This window comes from Peromyscus eremicus, chromosome 5 (genome assembly GCF_949786415.1).
Source record: "Peromyscus eremicus chromosome 5, PerEre_H2_v1, whole genome shotgun sequence".
In the NCBI taxonomy this organism is placed as follows: domain Eukaryota; kingdom Metazoa; phylum Chordata; class Mammalia; order Rodentia; family Cricetidae; genus Peromyscus; species Peromyscus eremicus.
In genome coordinates this window covers 27,259,624-27,284,517 of record NC_081420.1, presented here as the reverse complement: position 1 = coordinate 27,284,517, position 24,894 = coordinate 27,259,624, and the positions used below count along the sequence as shown (strand labels likewise).

Sequence of the window (24,894 nt, the reverse complement as noted above, 5' to 3'; positions counted from 1 at the left end):
TTTAATATTCTGTTCTGAGCTTTCATTTCCTCATCTGCTATTAGAAGTGATATTTTCTTCAAGTAGTTGCTTTAAAATAGAGCTATGTATATGAAATACATTGAGATAATTAGCTGTTATTGTTTTGTTTAAAACAAAAACAAAAACAGTACCTTCTAAACACTCCTGGTATAGCTGTGAGTCTTGGGTTTGGCAGCCAGGTCCATATGACTGTAGGCTCTGGGAGTGAGAAGGACTGGACTTGGAGTAAAACTGTCCAGCCAGTGATGTGCATTCACCCTGCAGCTTGAGTAGATTTTTAAATGGGGGGGAACACCTTTGTGAAGTGGCCTCAGTACTGGCCAGCAGAGCTGTGCACCCACGTCGCTATTCCCTGGGTCCTGGGTGGAGCAAATGCTGTGGACAGAGGCAGGTGGGATGAGCTCTCTGGTTTGCTTGTCATTCCTTGTCTTGTGATGGAACCGAGTGAGTGCCCTATCTGAACTTAAAGAATCCTTGGCAGTCTTTTATGAAGATTATAATAATAGTAACAAAATAGTAATACTAGTAATAATATAAACAGTCTGATAATCTTAGGAGAGCCCTGGGTGCAGAAAGCTTGTCAGAAGTTGTGACCCTTGAAAATGACAACATGCAGTACCACAGAGATGGCCAGAGGCAGCAGGTCTGCCTTTGAACTCACCTGTCCTCTTTCCTTTTCTGTGTTCTACTGCAGTGCCGCTGCAGGCCGAGGAACATTTGTTGTGCTTCAGATGGCCTGGAAAGCAAGTCTAAGGAACTATTTTTAGTGTGGACACTGGCTTCTACCTCTCTTCCTTCTTTCCCCAAGCTGCCCCTTTCCAACATTCAATGAAGGATCCATCACATTACCTTCACACAGCAGGCCTCTTTGCTCACAGCATCAGCCAAATTGAAACAGTTAAGTTAGTCCCTCAGCGCCTGGTCTCTGTAGCACATCAGTGTTGTCCAAAGGATTATGTAGGATGACCTTCAGCCCTGCTCTGGTTCTCAGGAAAGTTAAGGGAAAGGCCTTAAATAAACAAGCACCATTGTTTCAAGAAGGATGGCACCTACTTTACCTTAAATCCTCAAGTGACTTTTGCAGGTCATGGTCAGCAGAATCTTGAGGACAAATGGAGCTTAAAGTGGAGCCCCCCCCTCCCCCAAATCCCAAGGGGACTGAACAGAATGTGTGAGAGAGAAAGAGAGATGTGAGCAGCATCACACAAGCATGGAAATGTGCAGGCAAACAGCTCCAAGCTCAGAAGGGCTAGAGGCTGCCTCTGTCCCTTCCTGCTACTAGAAAGGAATAGCTGGTTAATTTATAATGATCGGGTATCTACTTATTACACAGCTCAGGTCTAAAAGTCCAAGAGCACAGTGCCAACATCTGACAAGGGCCTTCTCACTGTATTGTAACATGGAACAAGGAGTGTGCTGTCTCTTGACTCCTCACAGAGCCATAATCCCTCTATGGGACTCCTCCTTCCCCATCTCCTCTGATCACCATTATTTCCTGTCCAAGTTTGACTCTCTGTCATTGTGATAAAACACTGACCAAAAACAGCTTGGGGGAGGAAAGGGTTTATTTTCATTTTATGGGTTACAGTCCATCATCAAAGAATCCAAGGTAGATGCTTAAAGCAGAAGCCATGGAGGAATGCTGCTTTCTGGCTTGCTCTAGCCAGAACCACCTACCCAGGGTGGCATCACCCACAATGGGTTAGGTCCTCCTCCATGAGTTAGCAATCAAGAAAATGCCCCCACAGAGCCAATCTGGTGGTGGCAATGTTTGAATTGTGTCAAATTGACAATCAAGATTAGCCAGTATACTTTCCAGAGACGCCACCTCCAGATGCCATCAGCTGTGAAATGGAGGATAAGCTTCTAACACGTGAACTTTTGGAGTATACACTCAAACCACAGCAGATGACTTGTTTTTCCTTACAAAACTGTTAGCCTTTCTGGTAGAAAATCAGGAAAGTTGTTGATCTAATTCTATTTGCCATTTTTTAAGGCTTTCCTGTCATTCCTTTGGGGACAATGTTGGCCATGAAGAAGAAGTGAGGCTGGGAAATAAGTAGAGGGATGTCTGTCTGTCTGTCCGGTTTGTTATTGTTTTAAGTATACTATTCCAGAAACAGAATAACATTCTTGTGTTTTTCCCTTATGTCAGAATGTACTGAATAACAAATTTACAATGTAAGTTGCCCTTACAGGCAACAGTTTGCCTGATAATCCTACTTGCTTTGGTAATCTGGTCAAGGTGAACATAAAATCTTTTATTTCTATCTTAATTTCTAATATTAATTCTTATCACATGACACACAGTACACATATATATTTCTTTATCCCTCTGTACTCATTCTGCAACATATATATCATATCTATGATATATAACATATACTATACATATATACAGATATATATCTGTAATGTTTTATATATATTTATATATGCTAAAGATGCAACTGTTGTTTTAAGAGATTTCAGGAGTACTGATAGACATGTATTGCAACTGTATTGATAAGATAAGGAACCCACACGAACTCTCTGAAAAAGCATGCTGCTGTAGTCTGGGCAGAGAACCTCGAGGTGAAAAGGCAGGGCCAGGTTCAAAGCCACAGCCAGTGATTGGATGAAAGGCAGGTCCAGATAGGCCATCAGGAGGGCGAGCAAGATAGCGGCTAAGTAGGCTGTGTTAACAGCAGGGACGGGCTTTAATTTTCCATGTGTTGGTCCTTGACTGACATACTGCTTCTTGATGTACATGGTCTGTGACATATACACTGGGTGTCAGATGATTGGTCATTGGGGTGCCATGTCTTCTTAGTGGTAGGTATCTACTTTTTTATGTAATTTATGAAGGAGTTAGGTCCTTTCCTCAATCAGGTTATATCTGATAAGTTCTTGGGCTCGATTTCTCTAATACGATTTTAATATGCCAGTATGCCCCTAAAATTAAAATTCACCATTATAAAAAAAAAGAACAGAACCCTTTTTACTCCTAGAAATAAGTCATGTACCATGCCAAACAAATGGTGCTGCTTGTGTGTCCACCCTGGTGCAGAGCTGTCCTTCCTTTAAGTCTGCTTGTAAAGTGGAGTCCCTTGGGGGCCAGGTGCAACCTGGAAAAAACACCATTTTACACAATCTGGAGTAATTAGGTAACCTAATCTTTAGTGCTTGTTTGTTTGTTTCAGACAAGCATTCCCTAGACAGCCCAGACTGGCCTCAGACTCACTGAGGTCCTCCTGCAGTTACTAGCAGATACCACCACACCAGATTGAGGCACACCTCAAGAATCTGAGTGAGTGCCTAGATAGGTGGCTTATGAGTTAAAAGCACATACCATTCTGGCAAGAGCACCTAACTTTAGTACCCTGTGTCCACATCAGCAGTTCACAAACCACCTGCGCCCACAGTTACAGAGGAACCAACGTCCTCTGGCTTCCACGGCATTGCACTCACATGCACATGCTGACATGGAGACACACACACATCATATAATTAAAATCAATTTTTTTAAGAATATGGATGAGAAAAGAGTCTGGGCTAAGACAGGGTCAAATCCTGTGGAAGAAGCTAACTGGAAGAATATTTAGATGAAATCCATAGGAAAGGAGAGCCATTCAAGGAAGATATAGAAGTGATGGACCTAAGTATCACCTGATTGTGTGACCACAAGAGCAGTGTTTGAAAGTGAGGTGGAGACAGAGAAGAGGAAACAATGCCCAGGTTATCTCAGACTTTCTGAATTCAGGGACGTGGCCACAAGAGCTCCTGGAAAGAGGCAGGGTCAATAAGGCATACTGACTGAGCAGCTCGTCCTCTGGAGAAGACCCAGGGGCCTGTGAGTGTCTGGCTGGGAAAACCAAAGGAAGAAGGATTCTGGAAACATCAAGGTGAACAGAGGGTAGAGAGAAAGTGTGAATGAAGGAATGGAGGCTGGGGGATAGCCTTTTTGCAAGATCCATTAGAGTACAGAGCTGATAGCAAGGCTCTGACACTGAGGTCCTCTGTGCTCAGTCTAATGATAGAAAGTGTTCTGACGGGACACCACACGGTGTGCCTTCACTTCCACACAAGTGTTAGTGATGAGAGGATTCTTGTCGTATGTATGTATGTATGTATGTATGTATGTATGTATGTATGCATAAATGTATCCAGGGTTTTGTGGGCCAGTGTATTCTGACTGGAAACTAGACCTACCTCTTCTTTGTTACATGTCCCCGAGTGTCATTTGAAAGAATGCTGTGGGAACTTTTCCCTTTTCCTGTAATTCCTGTTTTTATTTCCATCCTTGGACAGCTCGTGCAAAGGTCAGGAAAGGACAGCTGATGGATCTGTAGTCCCCTTCTGGGCATGAATTACTCAGATGCTGGATTAGATTCTGGGCCAGCAAGACGGCTCACTGGGTGAAAGTGCTTGCTGCCAAGCTTGACAACCTGTGTTCAGTACCCAGAACCCACTTGGTGGAAGGCAGGAACTGACTCCCCAGCTTGTCTTCTGACCTTAATGTGCCCACCATGGTGCATACACACACACACACACACACACACACACACACACACACACACTAAATGAATACCTGTTTAAAAATTTTTAAGGATGACATTTGTGCTGGAGATACAGTTCAGCAGTTAAAAGCACTTCCAGGCGGTGCTGTCGCATGTCTTTAATCCCAGCACTCGGGAGGCAGTGCCAGGCAGATCTGCTGTGGATATCGCTCTGAATAAATAAAATGCTGATTGGCCAGTAGCCGGGCAGGAAGTATAGGCGGGACAAGCAGAGAAGAGAATTCTGGGAACAGGAAGGCTGAGTCAGGAGACGCTGCCAGCCGCAGCCATGAGTACCAACATGTAAGATACTGGTAAGCCCCGAGCCATGTGACAAGGTATAGGTTTATAGAAATGGGTTAAATTAAGGTGTACGAACTAGATAGCTAGAAGCCTGAGCCATTAGGCCATACAGTTTAAATAATATAAGAGTCTGTGTGTTTATTTTATAAGTGGGCTGCGGGACTGCCAGGGCTTGCTGGGAGCTGGAGAGAAACTCTCCAGTTACATAAACTCTCCAGCTACACAGATCTCTGTGAGTTCGAGGCCAGCCTGGTCTACAGATCAAGATCCAGGACAGGCACCAAAACTACACAGAAACCCTGTCTCTGAGGGGGAAAAAAAGAGCACTACTGAGTGTTCTTGCAGACAACCTGAGTTTGATTCCCAGCACCCACATGGTAACTTACAACCATCTGTAACTCTAGTATCAGTCCCAGGGGATTCAATGCCTTCCTCTGGTCGCCTGGGCACACGTGACTGCACAGACATACATGTAAGCAAAACACTCATTACATGAAATAAAATGAATCTCACGGAGAGAGAGAACGACTTCCTAGCACTGAGGTGATCCACCTAAGCCAAGTCTCATTATTCACTAAACCCAGTTCATAACGCTTAGCTATGTCTCTAATCTTAAAAGGATGGCATGCAAATGAAAATATGAATGGAATTTGAACCATACTTTGATCAGCATTTCTCAAAATTGGAGACAAAGAAAAGCCCCACCTTGTTAAAATTGCACATACTTCCCAACTGCCTTACATGGCAGGGGAGTCTGTGTACCTGCCGTGTGGAATTTTCACCTCCGTGTCTCGGGAACCAAAGTGAAATACAATGCAAAGTACATGTGGTTCTTGAAGTTATGCCTGACCTCTGCTCACCTCTCCAGCCAAAAACTGCCTCCCCAAGATGAGAGAAAGAAGAGGGGTGATTATAGATTTTTCTAGCCTGGATTGAAGTGGTGAGTATTTCTCCATAGAACATCTTAGTTTTGGGATTCCCACATCTTAGTTTTGGGATTCCTACTGCTCATGAGCCTGCTTAAATCTGAAATAATGTTATACCATGTCTGATGCAGGAATATACCTGCAATATTAGACAGATCAAATTCTTGAGAAGACTGGTGTGAATAGGTGCTATTCTTAGCACTGTATGAGTAAAGGAGATCAATATAGATATTCAAGATGAAAATTCTCATCATTAGTCCAGAACTCAAGTTCAAGGTCCCCCTAACCTTCAAAGCTGAGTCCAGATTCTTTCAGGAGGACAGATGTCTCAGAGATTTGAACCAGGTGCTTCCAAGCAGTTGCCTAGGCCCTGTCTCCTTTCTGAATATGACCATCTTCCAGGCTGTCATCCTCTTAGAGCTTGACCACTGTCCTGCCATGACCATCTTCCAGGCTGTCATCATCTTAGAGCTGACCACTGTCCTGCCATGACCGTCTTCCAGGCTGTCATCATCTTAGAGCTGACCACTGTCTTGCCATGACCATCTTCCGGGCTGTCATCCTCTTAGAACCTGACCACTGGCCTGCCATGACCGTCTTCCAGGCTGTCATCATCTTAAAGCCTCACTACTGTCCTGCCATGACTGTCTTCCAGGCTGTCATCATCTTAGAACCTGACCACTGTCCTGCCATTACCGTCTTCCAGGCTGTCATCCTCTTAGAGCTGACCACTGACCTGCCATGACCATCTTCCAGGCTGTCATTATCTTAAAGCCTGACTACTGACCTGCCATTACTGTCTTCCAGGCTGTCATCTTAGACCACTGGCCTGCCATACACGCCTATGCCATGTGCTGTGCTGGTCAGAAGGGCGACGTGCTGATGTGCTCAAGGCAGGCATTGAGGAGCTGTCATCACTCACTTCTGCTAGTTTAAATAATATTTTTACTTAGGTTTTATTTCTACTTCATGCTGTGATTTGAGACCAACAAGTCAGTTATAATTACCTAGTTTTTAAAGGATAGCAGTCAACCATTCTGACACTGTTTTCAGTACATTTCACTGTGTATACCTTAGATCTGCAGGATCACATCATGGCATTCATTTATACTAAAGTGGTTTCCATCCCGAAACAAAGGAACACATCCACCTGGCTCCTCATCTCTCCCCTGAGCAGCTGCAGTCTACTCACTCCTCAGAACCCCGCCTGCCCTGCACTGGCATCACCTGTGGTTCCCAGGCTGCATGTCTACTTACTCTTCAGAACTCTCCCCTCCCTGCCCCACTGCACTGGCATCGCCTGTGGGTCCAAAGCTGCGTTCTAGAATGTTCCAGCTGCCATCCTGCTCTCTTGCTACTCGGTACCTCTTGACCCACATCTCCCCCAAACTTTGTATTTGTTTATCAGTGGAGTCTTTGGATTATGTTTTTAACACTGCTTTTCTCCCTACCTCCCAATTTAAAAGAAAAGTTGGAAATTCTGCTGGTTAAAATTCAATGGGAAGGTAGATACCAGCAGCCCCCAGGAGGCATTGGAACAGAGTCTCTCTAGACAGGACCTTCTCTGCCTGTCTTAGCCTCCAGTGTTTTGTCTCCACTTTTTTTCTCTTGGGGTTGTACAAACAGTAGCATCTCATGCCCGCTATTGTCAGCTATTATATGTGCCCAGAGTTCTAGACTGATGCCTCCATCTTTGTTCCCAATCTTTTTCAGGTACTTACCTACCTTTCCTTTCCTTTCCAGTGTTCCAGGCATTGGGATATTTTCATATCATCACAAGTAATGTTTTTCACCCATTCGTTCCATTGCTTTTACAGATGGAAAGTCCTTCATTCCTAAAAGATGGTGTAGATACCACTTTACATTTTCTCAAGTTACTATTAAACTGTTTATTTCCAGTTTCATCTTGGCTTTGCCACTGTATCATAAGATGTGAATATGACACTTCTATTTTCCTAAGTAGTTAAACAATTTCCCTGATGCCACTTATAAGATGAACCATTTGCAATAAATGAATCTCTTTCAAAAGACATAAAGCCAATTATTCCACATAACATTTTTAAAGTTACCCCAGACACCAGCTTGTATGTACAGCAGGTTTGTCTCTGGCTTGGCCTTCATGTGTTCCAGTCTTTGCCAAAAGACACCTCACTCACACTTCATACCAGAGTGGTCCCATTAAATTCCCTAGTCCCTTTGTTCAGACAACCATGCTGCCAAAGGCGATAGAGGGCAACACCTGGTTGTCCCTTGACCCACTGGACAGCTAAGTTCCTGGGATTCTGCCATCATAGATAGACTTAACCTGGCCACATAGCCTCACTGTGGGACCTTGTTGTAGTCTGTCTTATCCTACTAAGCCCTGGAAGGAAGGAAAGGTGTTACCACTCAGGACTGAGAGGCATTTACGCAGTTGTGGCTATGTATGGCACACCAGTGTCCAAGAAACATTAACTACTGATGTCAGTGGTAAAATCCTACAGGAGAATTTCTTCTGGGAGAAACGAATTCTAAGTCAGGATGAGTACCTTCCAAATACATCAGAGTTCTGATCATTGTAATAGAGCTCATATTCAAAATAGGCATCAATTTGCTTCACTGATAGTTCACTCTACATGCTACAGTCCCTTTCTCAGGAAATAATTGTTTTGGAAAGAAGAAAAGGATAAAGCAGGACAAGAGAATGACAGAGAGACGCAAGCTGTGGCCTTAGATCTGTGAGCGGACTTCTGTAATACCATAAGGAAATCCATGCCTGTTTCTTTCTTGAAGCACAGTGACCATGTGGGTGGCATACTTTTGAGGGTACATGCAATAGAAGGAAAGCACTGGGTGCCTCTGGTAAACAAGGACAGAACCAGTCCCTGCGGCCAGCACCACTGTGCAGAGTGGTGTTTGATGGTACTTGCAGCGTGACCTGGAAGGGAGGAAGGAACTACCACTGGGGATTGGGAAGGTTTGGCTGAGGAGTACCCACAGCATGGGCCCTGGGCCCTTGTTTCTCAAGTTTTAGTTCAGGCCCAATGTCTACCCAATAGTGACTCATTAACCGAGGGACCTACAGACTCATGGCTCTCGCAGGTCAGATTTGGAATTCAGTGAGCAGTTTGTTTGATGATGTGAGTGAATACCAAGTAGTTGCTGCTGTCACTGTTCTGGAACAAGGGTTGTCAATCACTCTCAAGAAATGACACTATTTTGTCATTGCCTATTGGTGATCCAAAATATAGTTTGTGGTAAAGTGATTTCTCAGACATCAACTCCTAGCCAGTTATTTTAAAAAGTATTGCTATACTGACTTACAAATAGCAATGCTTTGAAATAGGGTTTTAAGAAAGTGTAATGGGTTGGGTTTCTTATTTGGGACAAGCCTTCATCAAGTAGGCCAGGCTGGCCTGGAACTTAAGGTCCTTTGTCAGCCTCCCTAGAGCTAGGCATGTGCCCTCATGCCTGATTATTGTTTTCCTTTCTTTTTTTAATTTAATGTACTTTTTATTGAAAGTAGTTTTTTTTCATACAATATATTCTGATCATGTTTTTTTTTCCTTCATCTCCTCCCATATCCTCTCCACCTCCTGACCCTTCCAACTCCACATCCTCTCTCTCTCTCTCTCTCTCTCTCTCTCTCTCTCTCTCTCTCTCTGCCCCCTCCCTCCCCTTTCTTCCCTCTCTCCCTCTCTCCTTCCCTCCTTCCCTCCTTCTCTCTGTCAAACAGACAAATAAAAAAAAACAGAACAGAACAAACAGAAAACAGAAAAATACAAAGATAAAACAGCAGCAGAAGCACACACGTACACTGAAAACCCATAAAAACACAAAACTGGAAACTGTAATGTATGTAAGCAGAAGACCAGTACAGTTAGAAACCAAAAGAAAAAATGCCCAAAGTATTATGAGAAAAAAAAAAAAAAAACAACAACAACACTCCCAAAATACCATTGAGTTCATTTTGAGCTAGCCATCTACTGCTGGACATGGGCCCTCGAGTGTGGTTTGTATACCCAGTGAAACTCCATTGGAGCAAACTAAATTTTCCTTTACAAGTAGTTGTCATTTGGAAACAGCTTCTTGGTTAGGGATGGGAGAGTGTGTCTACTTCCCCCTCTCAGTGCTGGGACCCCATCTGGCTTGGACCTTTGCAGACTCTGTGCATGCTGCCAATGTCTCTATGACTTTATATGTGCATAAGTCATGCTGTGTTTAGAAGGTCTTGTTTCCTTGGTGGTTCCCATCCCCACTGGTTCTTACAATCTTATTGCTTCCTCCACAAAGTTCTCTGAGTACTGTGGGGAGGGATTTTATGGAAACATCCCCTATAGGACTGGGAGTTCCAAGATTTCTCATTCTCTCCACATTGTCCAGTTGTGGATCTCTGTATTTGTCCCTGTCTACTGCAGGTGGAAGCGTCTCTGATGATAGCCAGGCAAGACACTGATCTACGGGTATAACAGAATGTAATGTTGTTAGCAGTCATTACGTTGACATACTTCTTTAGCAGAACAGTAGTATTTGGTTTTCCCCTAAGTCCATGGCCTATCTAATCCCAGGTTCTTAGCCACCCAAACAGTGTCAGGCATGGGTTCCATTTCATGGACTGAGCCTTAATCTAATCAGACAGTAGTTGGTAACTCTTACAACTTTTGTGCCACTATTGCAGCAGCATATCATGCATGCAGGTCACCATTGGAGATCACAGGTTTTATAGCTGGATTGATGTCTACCTTTCTCCTTTGGTAACATGCAGAGTGCCTTCCAGTACCATGAACACTATTCAGTAGAGGTGATGGCTCAATTTCTCTGTGTTCAATGAGTTATGTAGGTGTTGTCGTCAGCAATAGGCCTTGCTGTCGGTTTGTGGAAAGCAACCAATAGCCTTGGCAAAAATCTGAGTTGTTTGGAGGTTTCCATGGGGTCCCTTTGCCCCAAAACTTAATTAAATGTAACGTGTTTGTGGCACTGGTAGCAAGAGATGTCTGATTGGGGCTTTGTCTCTGTTTTCATGATTTCATTTAGACTTCTTTCCTTCATGTATTTATTAAGAAACTTTTACTGTGGTAGTTTTCTATATGGCCTCTCAGATGGCCCTTAGTTTATTTCAGCCTTTTGAGCATTCCAAATATAAAATCATTTAGAATTTAGAATGCTGGGTAAAGTCCAAGACAGTGGCAACTCTTTATTTGATTTGGTTATTTGCAACAGTGTTTTCCCATATAGTCCATACTGGCTTGAACTCAAGAGCACTCTTCTGCCTGCTGATATTATAGCCTTGTGCCACCACACCTGGCTGTAACATGATAACATTTGAAAGGAAGTCAAAATCTTTGTGAAGAAATGCCACCCATGTGATAATGGGATTGAGATAAATTGACTAAAGAATTCTGAACTCTGACAGCTGTGGCCTGACAGGTTGTCTGGTTACCACCATTTGGGGACCTCAACCAGCTCAGTGCCTTTTCCTGTCTGGCACTAAGCAGTGGCCATGACAGACATCTTATGCCCTGAAGTATCCTCTACCCTGAATTATCCCATTGGACTAAGATCCTTGGCTCCAGAAGAGAACTGAACAAGTAGTGATAACACAGATTCCATCTTCCTTCCCTCACTCTTTCTTTTTTAGGTGTATGTGTGTCTATGTGAGCATATTTACATGTGGGTGTCTGGGCAGAAGTGCCTATACACATGCCTGTATTCCCTCCAAGGGGTCCTGGATCTTAACTCTAGTTCTTGTGATTGCCCGGCAAGCTGAGCCATCTCTCCTGACCCTCCATATTTCTTTTCATAGAAGCATATTTCCCATCATTTGTTTGCCTTCTGCTGCAACCTGAAAAGGATGGAGCAGACAGATGGAAGTAGAGAAGGGAGTCAGGAGAGTCCAAGCAGCAGTCAGGCCTCCCATTCCTGTGTCTTGGGGAGGAATGCTAAGCCTTGATCCGTTCAAGGTCCACACCCTTGGAGTGCAGCAGAGACATCCTGAGGGTCAGTCCCATTTCTGTTCCTGAGACCCTTGTGTTAGCCTGAGTGCATCCCTCCGTTAGCAAGTCCTGAGGTTACAGGCTAGGCCAAGATGGCCTCTGGCTTTTATCCCTAACATAGGTCAGACACTGACTCATCCCATTTCTGGAATCACAGCTTCATAATCTGACAGGAGTGGCCAGTCTGCACAAAGGGGAAGGTTCCAGAAACATGGGCCCTTGTCAGGCTAAACTGCCTTTGATTAAATATATGTGCATACATCTTCACAGAACCAAGCTGGTTTTGGTTTTGTTGTTGAAACAAAATCTTACTATGCAGTGAGGCTAGCAAACACATGTACTCCTGCCTCAGTTTCTGGTGATCGAAGATCTGAGGTTAGGTTAAGTACTCCTATAATAAGGTTGAGCATTTCTTTGTCTTTAAGTCTCTTTTTACTGATATCATATAACGTAACTTTTCTCAGGTGTGTGTGTGTGTGTGTGTGTGAGTGTATGAGTGTGCGTGTGTGTGTGAGTGTATGAGAGTGTGTGTGTGATGTTTCTGTGTGCACATGAGTGAAGCACCATGGTAGGGCATGGCTAGAAATGACTTCCTGGATTAAGATCATCTAGGTAGTAAGTGATCAGCTCTCTCCCAGGTGCATTCCCTGCCACTAAGCAGGTTGCTGACATCAGGATTAGCCCAGGGAGCCAATGTAGAAGATGTGCATTTACCAGACATGCTTATCTGTGAGTCACCACACTCACCAGTCATGATTTTTCAGTGTGCTCACATGCAAAGGCCACTGGACAGATGTAACTTGAAGGTGCAGTCTTTAGAGAATGGTCCTTAATACTCCTGTCCTTCAAAGAGTCAGCCATGTTTGGTGTTCCTCGCTTGCATATAGGTCCATGAACTAACCACTGAATGATAAACTCCCTGCAGACAGGAAATCGGTTGATTTAACTGGACAGTCAGTCAATATTTACTAAAATTGCTGTTTCACACCAGTATACATGTAGATAGAGATGTGAAAATATATTCCTGTGTATTATAACACATACATAGTACATATTTTAGTTTATCACTGCATAATTACATAGACTCTTTAGAATGGTAAAGACTGGTACACAAATAAGAGCTATAGTTCTTTTGATACAGGATAATCATGGCCAAGTACTCTTCTGCATATTGTAAAATCCCTGATTGACTTGTTTTAAGTTTCTTGTCTGTTGCTTAAGCTTTCTGGCTGCTTGGATTAATAACTTATGATAGTTTCCTCCTGGTTAAAACTGTTGCTCCAAAAGGCAGGAGGGTTGCCTAGAGAGATGGCTCAGCTGGTCTTGTAGAAGACCTAAGTTTGACTTTCAGCATCCACATCTGTTGGGTCATAATTGCCTATAACTCCAGCTTCTGAGGATATGACACCCTTTTCTGGCCTCCATAGACATTGCACTCACATGCACAAACCCACAGACAGACAGACAGACACACACACACACACACACACACACACACACACACACACAATTTAAGTAATAATAAAATAATTTTAAAGCTTTCTAGAATGTCTTATTTTCTTTGCCCATCTAAAACAGGAACTGGGAGTTGACATTATAGAACATCCTACCTTTTCCCTGTATGTGGACTTTAACACAGAACTTCAAGAAGAACGGAAGATACTTCTTAAAATATATATGTGTTCATATATAATATATGTTATAATAGCCTAATATAATATTATAATATATGTGAACTTTCTAACTTTTTCCTGTATATCTTGCCCCCACTTCTGTTGCGGACCTCGAATGTAGCTCTGCCGTGAGAAAATGTACAGTATACACACCTGCAAAGACGGCCCCACTCAAAGTGGATTCTCATCTTTTTAGAGTTCATTCTGCTCATAGAGAAAGTTCATAAAGATTAGACCTATAAGCCACCTTACGGAAGGCCTCAGAACCTGGACAGCCTGTGTGAAGTCCAAAAGTTTTCCCACTGGGACCTAATACCCCAGCACCCACTGTCCTAATGAGGTTGGAGTCTCACTGTCTAGATTTTCTAGCTCTGTAACATACTGACTCTTGACCTGAACACAAGCTCATCTCAGAGACCAGCCTAAGCAGGATGACACAAAGGTTCAGAATGTGAACTTGAAGAAGAAACAAGTCCAGGATTTGTTTGTTAGATATATTTACTGGAGTGTGGAGCCTAGTGGTCTGCACTTATAATCCCAGAGTTTAGGAGAGAATGCAGGAGAGTAGTCACAAGCTCCAGCATGAGTTTCATGCCAGCTGGGACTACAGAGTGATACCCACCACCCCCTAAAATAAAAGAAAAGGAAATAGTGAAATTTAGTGGCATGTCCTGTAATTCCAACAGTTATGAAGTAGAGGCAGCCATGTTGTTGAGGTGGCTGCCTAACAAGACATGAACAGTTCCAACAACAGTTGACATCCCAACATAGATGAGGTAAATTTCATAAGACCCTTACCCTAGATGAACAACTGTAAGCAATTAGCAACTACAGAGAGAGGGTGAGCTCCCTAATTGGTCATCTAATAAGTGGTCAGCCCCAGAAACGTGCATTTGGGTAACACTGAGCAGATGGAGCAGTTTGTATTTATAGGTTTATTAATTTATAGGTCACAATAGTTAAAGAAGAGGAGGCTGTGGATTTGAAAGAGAGTGAGGTGGGAGTGGACATGGGAGGAGTAGGAGGCAGATAGAGAGGGTGGAAAGATATAATTTTATTTTAATTAAATAAAAATAAAACAAGTAGGGACAGGATGACCATAAATTCAAGGACATCTTCAGCTAATTGTGAATTTAAGGCCAACCTGTACTACATGAGACCCTGCAGAAGGATGGTGTGTGGTGGGGTGGTGTCGGGGGATGGCACAATTCTTAACTGCCCCATGATTTGTCTACACAGGCAGGTATCACGCACACGCGCACACACACACACACACACACACACACACACACACACACACACATTTTCTTACAGGGAGAAGCAGATGTATATAACTGAGAAAAGAACTGAAATAATAACCCAGCTTGATCAAAGTTCTTTGCTATGGTGTTCACTCTGAAAATTATTTCTAATCAATGAGCACTACCACTGTACGCCAAGGAGTAATTACCTTACACGTGTTTCACTCGGAGCTGTGATTAGAAACAAGATGTGAGATCAGAGGAGCATAAAATGGATATAAGAAGGAAAACTCTCAAGCAGAAGCTCAACTGCACAGGCTGGGGGAGATTTAATGAGCGGGAAGGCTGTTGCAGACAGCAGCACTGGTGTTCCTGTGTTTACCCAGTAAACATTTCCTGCCTGTCTTCAGCATCACTGATAGCATCTGCAGCCATAATAAGGTAAGTTGGCATATACTGCCCTAATGGCCAGAGATAGGCATGTGGTGGGACTTAGAGCTGTCCTGGGACCCAAGCACACCCAGGGAACTGTGCCCTATAACAGAAGTTGCCTCTCCCCTGTGGTTAGAAGCCAGTTTTCAAGCACAGACTGTCTGCCCCAGGCCACCAGCCCCAGCTATATATACCTGTGCTTTTCTAATCAAAAAGAGGCACCAGAATCCTAGAAAAGGGAATGAAAATGGGATTGATTCTAACATGGTGGTGGTGAAGACCACTTGATCTCTACAGAGGAGGGCAGAGTGCTCACTCTGGTGTGAGAACTAGCTTTGTAGCTCTTGAGAGCAGTGGATAAAAATGGAGTGAGCACACATGCACACACACACACACACACACACACACACACACACACACACATACACACACACACCCCTACACCTGCTTTAAGCTATGTTCCTGTAGAGGTGATGCCTTTACTAGTCATTAAGACAAAGGATTTCTTCCTCCACTGAACACAAACAGACACTCTCACACATGCTTCCTTTACATGACTTCCAGCATGTACAGGTACCTTTGATATTCTCTCTCAGCAGCTTACAGACTGACAGCAGATCTACTCGTGTAGTCTTAAAGACTCACTCAGCACCTTTAGTCACGAGATTCTGTTGAGAGGCTGGGTGATGCTCCCCAGAGCCAGGCTGTGAGGCTCTATGCATGATCCGCCCACTCTAATTCAGCAGCTCCGACAGCTTACTTATTCTTCTCCCTTTATTCTCCTCCCAGTTGGTAAGGGTACAGTTTTTAAATTTCTTACCTTCTTCCAAAAAACTGAGAGAAGCTAGAATGATTGGTAGTTTATTATAGCATTCTCTCTGAAGATGTTTACAAACGGGAATAGCTATGCACTCAGAATCATTAAGGACTCTCCTAACAGGACATAGAAAACCTGCTCAATTCCCAGCTTCTGTGAGTCTGAGGAAGTAATACCAAGCCACAGGACTATAGCATATTGAGCATTTTTGCTGTAAAGGCTGACTGAGCAATGAGGACAGTACTACCCTCCCTATCTTCAAGGATGCTTAAATTCCTCTTAGACACTTCATCTGCAGAGCTTTCATCCATCAGTAAATATTAGCTGCCTCTAAAGCAGCAAATGGCAGTCATTGTGCCTCTGGGACAAAATTAGGGACTGGACAGAGTGTGTTTACCTGCATGCAGACAGAATTGAAACAGCCGGAATGTGTTCCAAGTGTCCAAGGAGGATTTGGGCGAGGCTGTGAGCCAGGAGTGACATGTGACTTTAGATTTATTCAGTTAGAATCATAAGCAAAATAAATTGAGCTGTATCTTGATTTGAATATTTTCCTGCCTTAGCTTCATCAAAATTCTCTCTCTCTCTCTCTCTCTCTCTCTCTCTCTCTCTCTCTCTCTCTCTCTCTCTCTCTCTCTCTCTCACACACACACACACACACACACACACACACACACACACACACACACACAAGAACCAGGGGACATGTGTGTAGAACAGTAGAACAACTTTCGGGATTGGTTCTTTCCTTCACCCTGGGATCCAGGATTAAACTCAGATGGTCTGGCTTGAGTGGCCAACTAGCAAGCCCCACAGCTTTATTGCTTAATGGAAGACTTCAGCAAGCGTGGTCATGTTTTATGTCTATCTCTGTCACTTATGGAGGCAGGGATCTCTGCTGTTCTTCCTCTCTCCCCAGAGTGCTGGTTCTGGCTGGTGCTCAGTAGGCACTTAGTAAACAGTTGTTGACTGGATTGATGCTAGATAAAACCATGTGTCCTTGCTTAATAATAATATTTGTGGGTCAGGAATCAAGGCCATGACTGAGGAAGTCCTCACTATTCTGTTCCAACAGACTGATTACATAATGGCTTCTAAAAAAGTCACTGAAGCACCCCATGCCCCAGTTTGTCAGACAGTTCATTTTTATAATTATATCAGTGCCTGGTAAATCTCCTTGAATTAATGTGTCTTGTAAAGTTATAGCTGATGTGAAAAGGTATCTACTTAGCATCTGTGTGTTCAGCGTGTATCTCTCAACCATGCTGTACATATATTTTAAGGAACATTTCTTCGGGTGCTGTGTTTTTTTCTATTTATGTCTTCACCATAAAAATATAAATAGATCGTTTATCTCCGGTATCCTTAAAGTAGCTTGCATCATTTCAGTCTTTTAACTTTTACATATCCAAAGTTTCTGTCCCCAGTATGCCTTATATGGGAAGTAAGTATCTGGGGGCAGTCCTGGAAAGTCTTTGGACTCCAGAATGACATGAAAGCTGAGAACTGTATGTGCAGGTGCTCAGGCTCCAGTCTAAGAATTGCCATACAGGACACCCGTGCGGTTGACCTGCCAGGCATCAGCCTACATATTATGGTACTTAATGTATAATACCTTATTTAAATCGATAACTCTATAAGATAAATCTCTTCACTGTTACCATCTTATAGATGATAACATGAAGGTTTAGAAGACTAAGAAACTTGCCCAAGGTCCATATAAGCAGTAAATGACAAAGCTGGAACTTGAACCCTAGCCCCTGTGGTTCTGGACCATTTTCTTATCCATTAGACTCTACAGGGCAGGGCAGTTCTGAAGTGACCCACAGGACAAGCTGGGCACATGTGGTCTAGGTTATTGGTGAATAATGCCTCTAAACATCCCTTCCATTGGCATTTTGGTCAGAAGAGTCCCAGACTTTTTCATGAAAGGGCTTCTAAGATTTTCAAGTATTGTGATCACAGATGGCTTTCAGGTAATAGTCATGTCATTGGGCAAGCATTGTGGTTTACACGTGAAAGTCCCCGAATGCTCTATGTATGTGAGTACTTGGTCCTGAGCTGGCGGCACTCCTTTGGAAGGTTGTAGAACTTTTAGGAGTTTGAGCATCGCTAGAAGAAATGGGTTACTGGAAGCAAACATTGAGGTATTACAGCTGGACTCTACTTTTTGACTACAGATGCAGTGGGACCAGCTGCCTCATGCTCCCGCCACCATGACGTCTCTACCATGATGGACTGTGTCCTAAAACTGTAAACAAAAAAACAGTCTTTCTTTCAAGTTGATTTTGCCAGGTATTTTGTCAGAGAAACACATAAAGAAACCAGTAGTATAGCTATTCAGTAAGCAAAAAGAAGGGCCTCTCTGTTAGACCATCCATTTCACTGTAAAAAACCCTTCAAACCCAATCCCAGGACGTTCAGAATGCAGGGAGGTTCATCAGAAATCTGAGAGATGTTGCTCATGTCTTAGAGATCTGAAGGTATTTATCCTGGCATCAGTTTTCAAGTGATATGCAACTCTACCTGGAAGATATCTGTGTTCCTAGAGAGGTGGAAGGGATAGGTCTTTAGTAACAGATTCTCTGAGCTTCATCCAGTCATTCACGTTCTCCTTCACTTTCCTTCCTGGAGAAAACTAAGGTTAATAGACTGTTAATTAAAGACAGCAGATTGAGCACAGCATTAACCTCAGTTGCCTTCAAGCTGCTGTTATAGAAGAAGTGAGGTAATGTGTTCCAGGCATAAATTAATTATGGGCTGAGGGAAAGTCAAGGGAGAATCAGCAACATCGTTTTGGAAGCCAAAACACTAATGGAAAAGTAGTGACCACCTTAAAGGCTTGGATAGTGGAAGAAGCTAAGACTCAACCCAGCTTAACCTCCAGAACCTCTGCCACCACCCCACAAAGCTCCAGGAATGAGCTGGCTTGCTTCCTGTGGAGGTTGTAGTAGAACGAGATAGACGCCAGCAAATCCAGGGAAAATGCATTTGCAAAGCAGGACCTCAGATGTTCTCCCCAGTTCTGGGCGGCAGAAGGACCCCTCACCCCAATGACAAGTAAACCTTCATTAGTAGAATTCTGGAAACCTCCGTGCAGAAAGCTAAGCAGAGGATACACTGAGAAGTTAGCCAGGCTTGCACCTTTGAGGTAGTACACCAATCAGAAGAAAAAAAGCACAGGCTGCCCCAAAGCAGCAGGTGCACAGTCCAGAGGGATAACTGCAGGCAAGACTCTGCAGAAGACCAAACACTAAGTACCAAGCCGTAGTCCTCCCCTCTCGGACCTACTAAGTACCCCTGTGTGCCAACAATTCCTGTTAGTAGCATTGTATGTAGACAGTCATTGTCTCCATGTAACAAATGAAAAAATTGGTGCCCTCAGTGCCCAGTAATTTCTTGCACGTTATGTGCTAGTAAGTGACAAAACGGATTTGTACCCGAACAGTTCCTGCTTACAACCCCCACACCACAGCCACCAGTCTCTCACAACCTGAGGAACAAAGTAGATGACAGAGGAGAGTCAGGAGGAAGTCAGCAGCTGCACAGACAAGGGAAAGAAATCTTTGGCCATGTGAGGCTCAGCTGTGAACCTGTGATGATGTGGTTGGTGATCTTATAGACCACACTAGAAAGGTGGGACACAACGTGGACAGGGGATGGTATGGGATCAGGGAGTGATGTGTGAAACGCCAATTCCTATTCTTCTAGAATAGAGAAGCTCTGTGGGATGCATACCGTCAGAATGCATATTATTCCAGCCAATAGCAGTCTGCTTAGAAGATGCGAGATTATGTCACCTAGTAATGGCAAAACTGCTTGACAGCATATTTATGAATTGTACCTGCATCATTAAGTAAAGCAACACTTAACTGTCTAAATTAGGGGGGGAAAAAAGGAACAATAAGACTATATAAAGATAACTTCTAAAAGAATGATCTAGAAGGACTAAATACAAGTTTCTCTGGGAAGTTAACTGACAAGAGGGAACAGAAGCTACAGTCTTTCTGTATGTATAAATTTCTAGAAATATTTGACCTTTCAAATGTGTGCAGATATAATTTTGATAAAAAATGATAAGCAATTTTGGAAAGGAATAAATACTTGGTGGTACCATTATAAAATACTTTTTTTTTATTCTTCCCGGGGACTTAGCAAATGTTAGTCTTCTTCTTTCCTCTTTCTTTCCAGGACAAGGACATGTTGCACACAGGAATTTGGGATGGGCATCAGGCTGGGCTGACTGACATACAACTGTCAGAATTGCCGGGTGGCTCTGGCCCTTCCGTGTCTTAGATGCTCATGTCCACTGAAGAGGGAAGAGATGAGGAGGTCTGGGGGCAGACACTGATGACTGCTCCTTAGTGTCCATGGACTTTGCTGGGTGTGTGATTGGGACTCAGACAATGGCCAGATTTATGATCTGGTCAGAGGCACCTCTGTGGTGATGGAAGGCATCTGGACACATTCTCAGGGTCCAGCATGCAGGGCCCTCCTGGTTAGTGCTAATGATAAGATCCCCCGGGCAGGAAAGATGGCATGCAGAACCTCAGAGATGTCCAGAGCAAGGGTTCTGGATTAGAGCAAGAGGTCAGGTCCATAAGATACAGTCTGGGTTTTGTGTATTGAAGGAAGGAGAGAAGACTCAGTGTGCATATTTATAAAGCATGCCATATGCCACATGTTCAATGCAATATGCCATTTTATTTTTATCTCTTCTTCAAAGACAAGGAAAGTATATTAATTAGTAAATCAAGTTATATACATACACATATATATGTGTGTTACCTTAAGTGTTTATATATTGATGAATTCAATTTAAAATACTTTTAATTTCTTGGACCTCATGCCTTGGTGAACCCTAGTCTTCTTGAAGTATCTCCCAGTATTTGAAAACACAGGTTGAGTTAATTCTTGCCTGAAATGCTTAAGACAAAATGTGTTTTGGATTTCAAAATATTTTCATACACATAGTGAGATACCTTAGGGATGAGACCCAAAAAAAACTAATTTTTGCCTCATGTGTACCTTATGTGGAGATCCTGAAGGTAATTTTAGGTGATAGTTTTAGTCCACCTATATTTTAATTATAATTATGTTTATAATTAAATTAATATAAATATATTTAATTATAATTCATCTTATGTATAATTTTCCACTTGTGACATCACATTGCTACTTTAAAATTTTTAAAATTTAAATCATTTCAGAATTTTCAGTTTAAAATGGCCAACCTATAGCTCTTCCTATTATAGACTAATTATAAAAGTCAGTTTTGGAAAAATAGTATGTTCATAATATTCTGTTCAATAATAAACCCTTTTTATATTTTTCTTTTTCAACATAATGATTTTGTTTCCTAAAGATTTGTTGTGTTTTGTTTGTGAACAGGGTCTCAGTATGAAGTTCATGCTAGCCTGAATGCATGTGAATCCTGTGTGTGCAAATCCCACCACTCCGGAAAAATAATTGGAGAAAAGATGTTTCAGTCCTTTAAATCTACTGGTAGTTATTGATCACCCACTGAATGAGAGGCGTTGAGCCACCTTCCCTGGTTACATTGACGAATGAAGCAGGCTCACCCTTCAGCCCTTACGCACTTATCTGGAAGAGGACAGTCATTAGAGCTGAATGACACTAATGGGAGTCTCACCAGAATTGCATAAGAAAGAAATAATTAGACTGTCCTAGGAGCTTGGTGGGAAAGAAATATCATTTCAGGGCCCAGGAAGAGGAAAATGAATTGACTCCTAGGGATCTGTGCTCTTATATTCATGCATCCATTCATTCTCTCAATGCCTATGCAAAGCGGGTATGTGTTGGGGTCTCTCCGGATATATGGATGTGGCTGTGAATGAAACAAAGCTCTGGCTTCAGAGAAGCACAGGTAAGGGTATTGGACAGGAATGGGCTACATCTCCTTTACTCTAACGTGACCTCAGTTCTATTGACCTATTGTTCTATTGTGTGTTTTATATGCACATGTAGCATTTAACTTCAAAATGGCAAGACCATTTTCTTGGTGGTCTTAGACATGGCCAGCATGGACACTGATGCCTTGGATTCCCTGAAACCATCTGATAATTCGTGGAGTGAGTGGTATCCATAGAAGGTACACATTCTAGTCCAGACCATTTACCATGGGATCTAAGTCAGACTTGAGCCACAGTCTTTAGGTGAATGGCAGATGCACTCTTCTGAGAATGCAGGGATACCAAGCCCAGCTGTGTCAAGCAGAGTCATCTGTCTTAAAGGATGATAGCATCATCCTTACCTGGACCACTCTACCTGCCACACATCCCTGATTCCTCCTGACAGGCCATGGGTCTTCTGGCTTTTTTCCATCCTTTCCTAGTATTAGCCAATAATGACTTCAGAGGACTTAAATTACGATTTTAATGGTTTCTAGAGTTGATGCTTAGTATATTTAATCTGAAAAGAAAGATGTCATCCTGATATATCCTCTGTGAATAACAGCCTAGAAAACATTAGTTACCTAAGGGTTCTAGTCCTGTCTCCCCTTCAGATCCCCTGAATGTTTGCCAGCCATCTTTATAGTCCTAGAGGCTTGTATGTTCCTTTGGGGTTTATACTGTGTAGCCACATGAGGCCTGAATTGCTTTGACAGTTCTTGAAAGCATACAGAGTACTAGAAGGTATGATAGACCATTTTCAGAAATCACATTCAGTTGTGTAACTCTTAGTTTCTGTCCAGGCTTATGTGGTGGCGAGTTGTTTGTGAATGAGCAATGCTGACTATGGCTCAGCAGAGAGGCCCAGAGTAGAATGGCTGGGTTCAAGTCTTACTCCCACCGACTTGCTGCCATGGTGCTGTAGATAAATCACTTAAGTTCAGTTTTGTCCTCTGTGAAATAGGGAATCATAATAAGTATGGTGTTCTCTGTTGTTGAAAAGAGTGTGAGTGAGATACATACTCAGTGCATGGCACAACAGAGTGGTTCAGTTTATGTTGGTGGTTTTGACAATAGTATTGTTATCCCGTGTCGTAGATTTGAAGCATGAGTTGATCTTTCAAGGGTTTAGTCCCTGTGAGTTAAATCCTCAGTAAATCTGGGTGACCACTGTGCTGTTCAGTGCACTGAGTCCTGGGATCTCAGGTGGTGATGAGTGTGTTCTGGGGTACACTCCAGCATGCTCTCTCTCATTCTCCAGCTGTACTTAGCTACAACACCTCACTCCTTGAAGAGTGTACAGCAGCCCAGAACTGCATTGTCATAGTCATAAAGCTATTACCTCCCTGGGTTGGGGGAATGCCACCAAGAATTTTCTATTCAAGAATTGATTTTTTTTTTTTTCCAGAATGAAATAGATCTTTAGCCAAATATAGAACTCAATTTCTGTCACAAAAATTTTGGAGGAGAAAATTTTTAGCAGTTTTCCTCAATGATAAAACCAAGTTAGAAGGTAATTGAAAATCCACTTCAAACTGTCTAACCACCCTTTCTGTGGACAGTGACGGTAAAAGTACCTGGTGCATATTCTCAGCCAGGTTAACATTTTCAATGCATTTTATCTGAACCCTTCACTGCCAGGCTACCCAACACTGATGTTCATTCACTCCTGTGTCTCCTGACTGTTCTCTGTAGCATTTTGGAATATTGGGAGATTTCTATGCAAACTGCCCATAGTGAGTTAGTTGTTTCTTTACTTACTAACAGTGTCTGGAGTGACTAATAATCTGGAAGGTTTTGTAGAGTCGTAGATAACCTACTGTGTAGTCCTTGTCTGGCCCCCTATCTTTTCTGCTTGTTTGAATGGTAAGTTAAGGATTCATCACATGTTAAAGCCAAGAGTAAGATCTTTGAAGTTATGTGGCCCTATTGTTTTATAGTAAGCCTAAAAACACAACAATTTTACAGACAAGATTAATTCAAACACTATGTGCACCAGCTAGGACTAAACTTTTAATTCATCTAGTAACTAGGGGGGAAGAGAAGCAAACTCAAAGAATAAATGAAAAAGTACTGCTTGAGGAACTCACCGTTGGATACAATGACAGGTGAGCAGATAACAATAACAAGTTGTCCAGTGCCCAGCCACTGCTTCTGTTCTCCATTGCAGTGGAGAGTGTTGTAAACACTGGGTGGGTAACTCTTTCAGCTTGACCTTCCACACTGTTGTAAAGTGAAGCACTTTGTGTTTTGATGACTGTCTCTAATTATCTATTCATTCATGTTTCTATCAGTCATTCATCAAAAATACAGGAGTACCTGAGCTATGCTGGACCTGAGTTACTTACATATGCCTGAGGGCATAATCCTGGTCTTTGCCTTCAAGTAATTTATAGTCTAGCTAAAGGAGGCAGGAACATACAGAATAAAATATAGAAATGTGTTAAAAGATCTATGATATAAATATGGCACAATACATGGAAGGCACAGTTTCATTCCTGCTAAATCCTCCTGGGGTCTTCACAGATACTTCCTGTGTGAGAGTTAAGTTTGCACTGTGCCTTCCCCAAAGCATTTCCATTTTAAAGGGGATCTTAGTCGGTCCTTTGTGTACACTACCACACATAGACTTTGCTCTCCTCAGAAGTTGGAGAGTGTGTCTTGAGTGTGTGGCTTCTAAAAGTGGCCCTGCTGGAAGACAGTATGAATGAAGCTTGAGGAAAGTCTGGGGTCCTGTGTTCCTTTGCTCACATCATTCATTAGCTCTTTTGTTTGTTCATTCATCTGAATGGCTTCTGGGTGCCAGGTGCTGAAGATAATACAGAAAGCAAAGACAGACATGGTTGATGTTCTCCAAGAGCCTAGAGTCTATTCTAGCAAAACAAAATTTAATCGAACAACAGGCACAAATGTTAAATGACACCAAGGTTGAGCATGAGGTGGGGAAGAGAAGAGCAGTCAGATGAGGAGCAAGGTGGTTTGGGGAGGGTGGGGGGTGGAAATCCAATGCATCAGAGGCTCAGAACAAAGGCCAAGTTGAGTCATGGAAAATGCGAGCT

At 42.8% G+C, this 24,894-nt stretch overlaps 1 protein-coding gene across 5 annotated transcripts in view; it reads left to right on the top strand.

Moving 5' to 3' along the window:
* Fars2 (phenylalanyl-tRNA synthetase 2, mitochondrial) overlaps positions 1-24,894 on the top strand; it is a 453,987-nt gene that overhangs the window by 327,849 nt on the left and 101,244 nt on the right. The gene's annotated exons all lie outside the window — the stretch shown is intronic.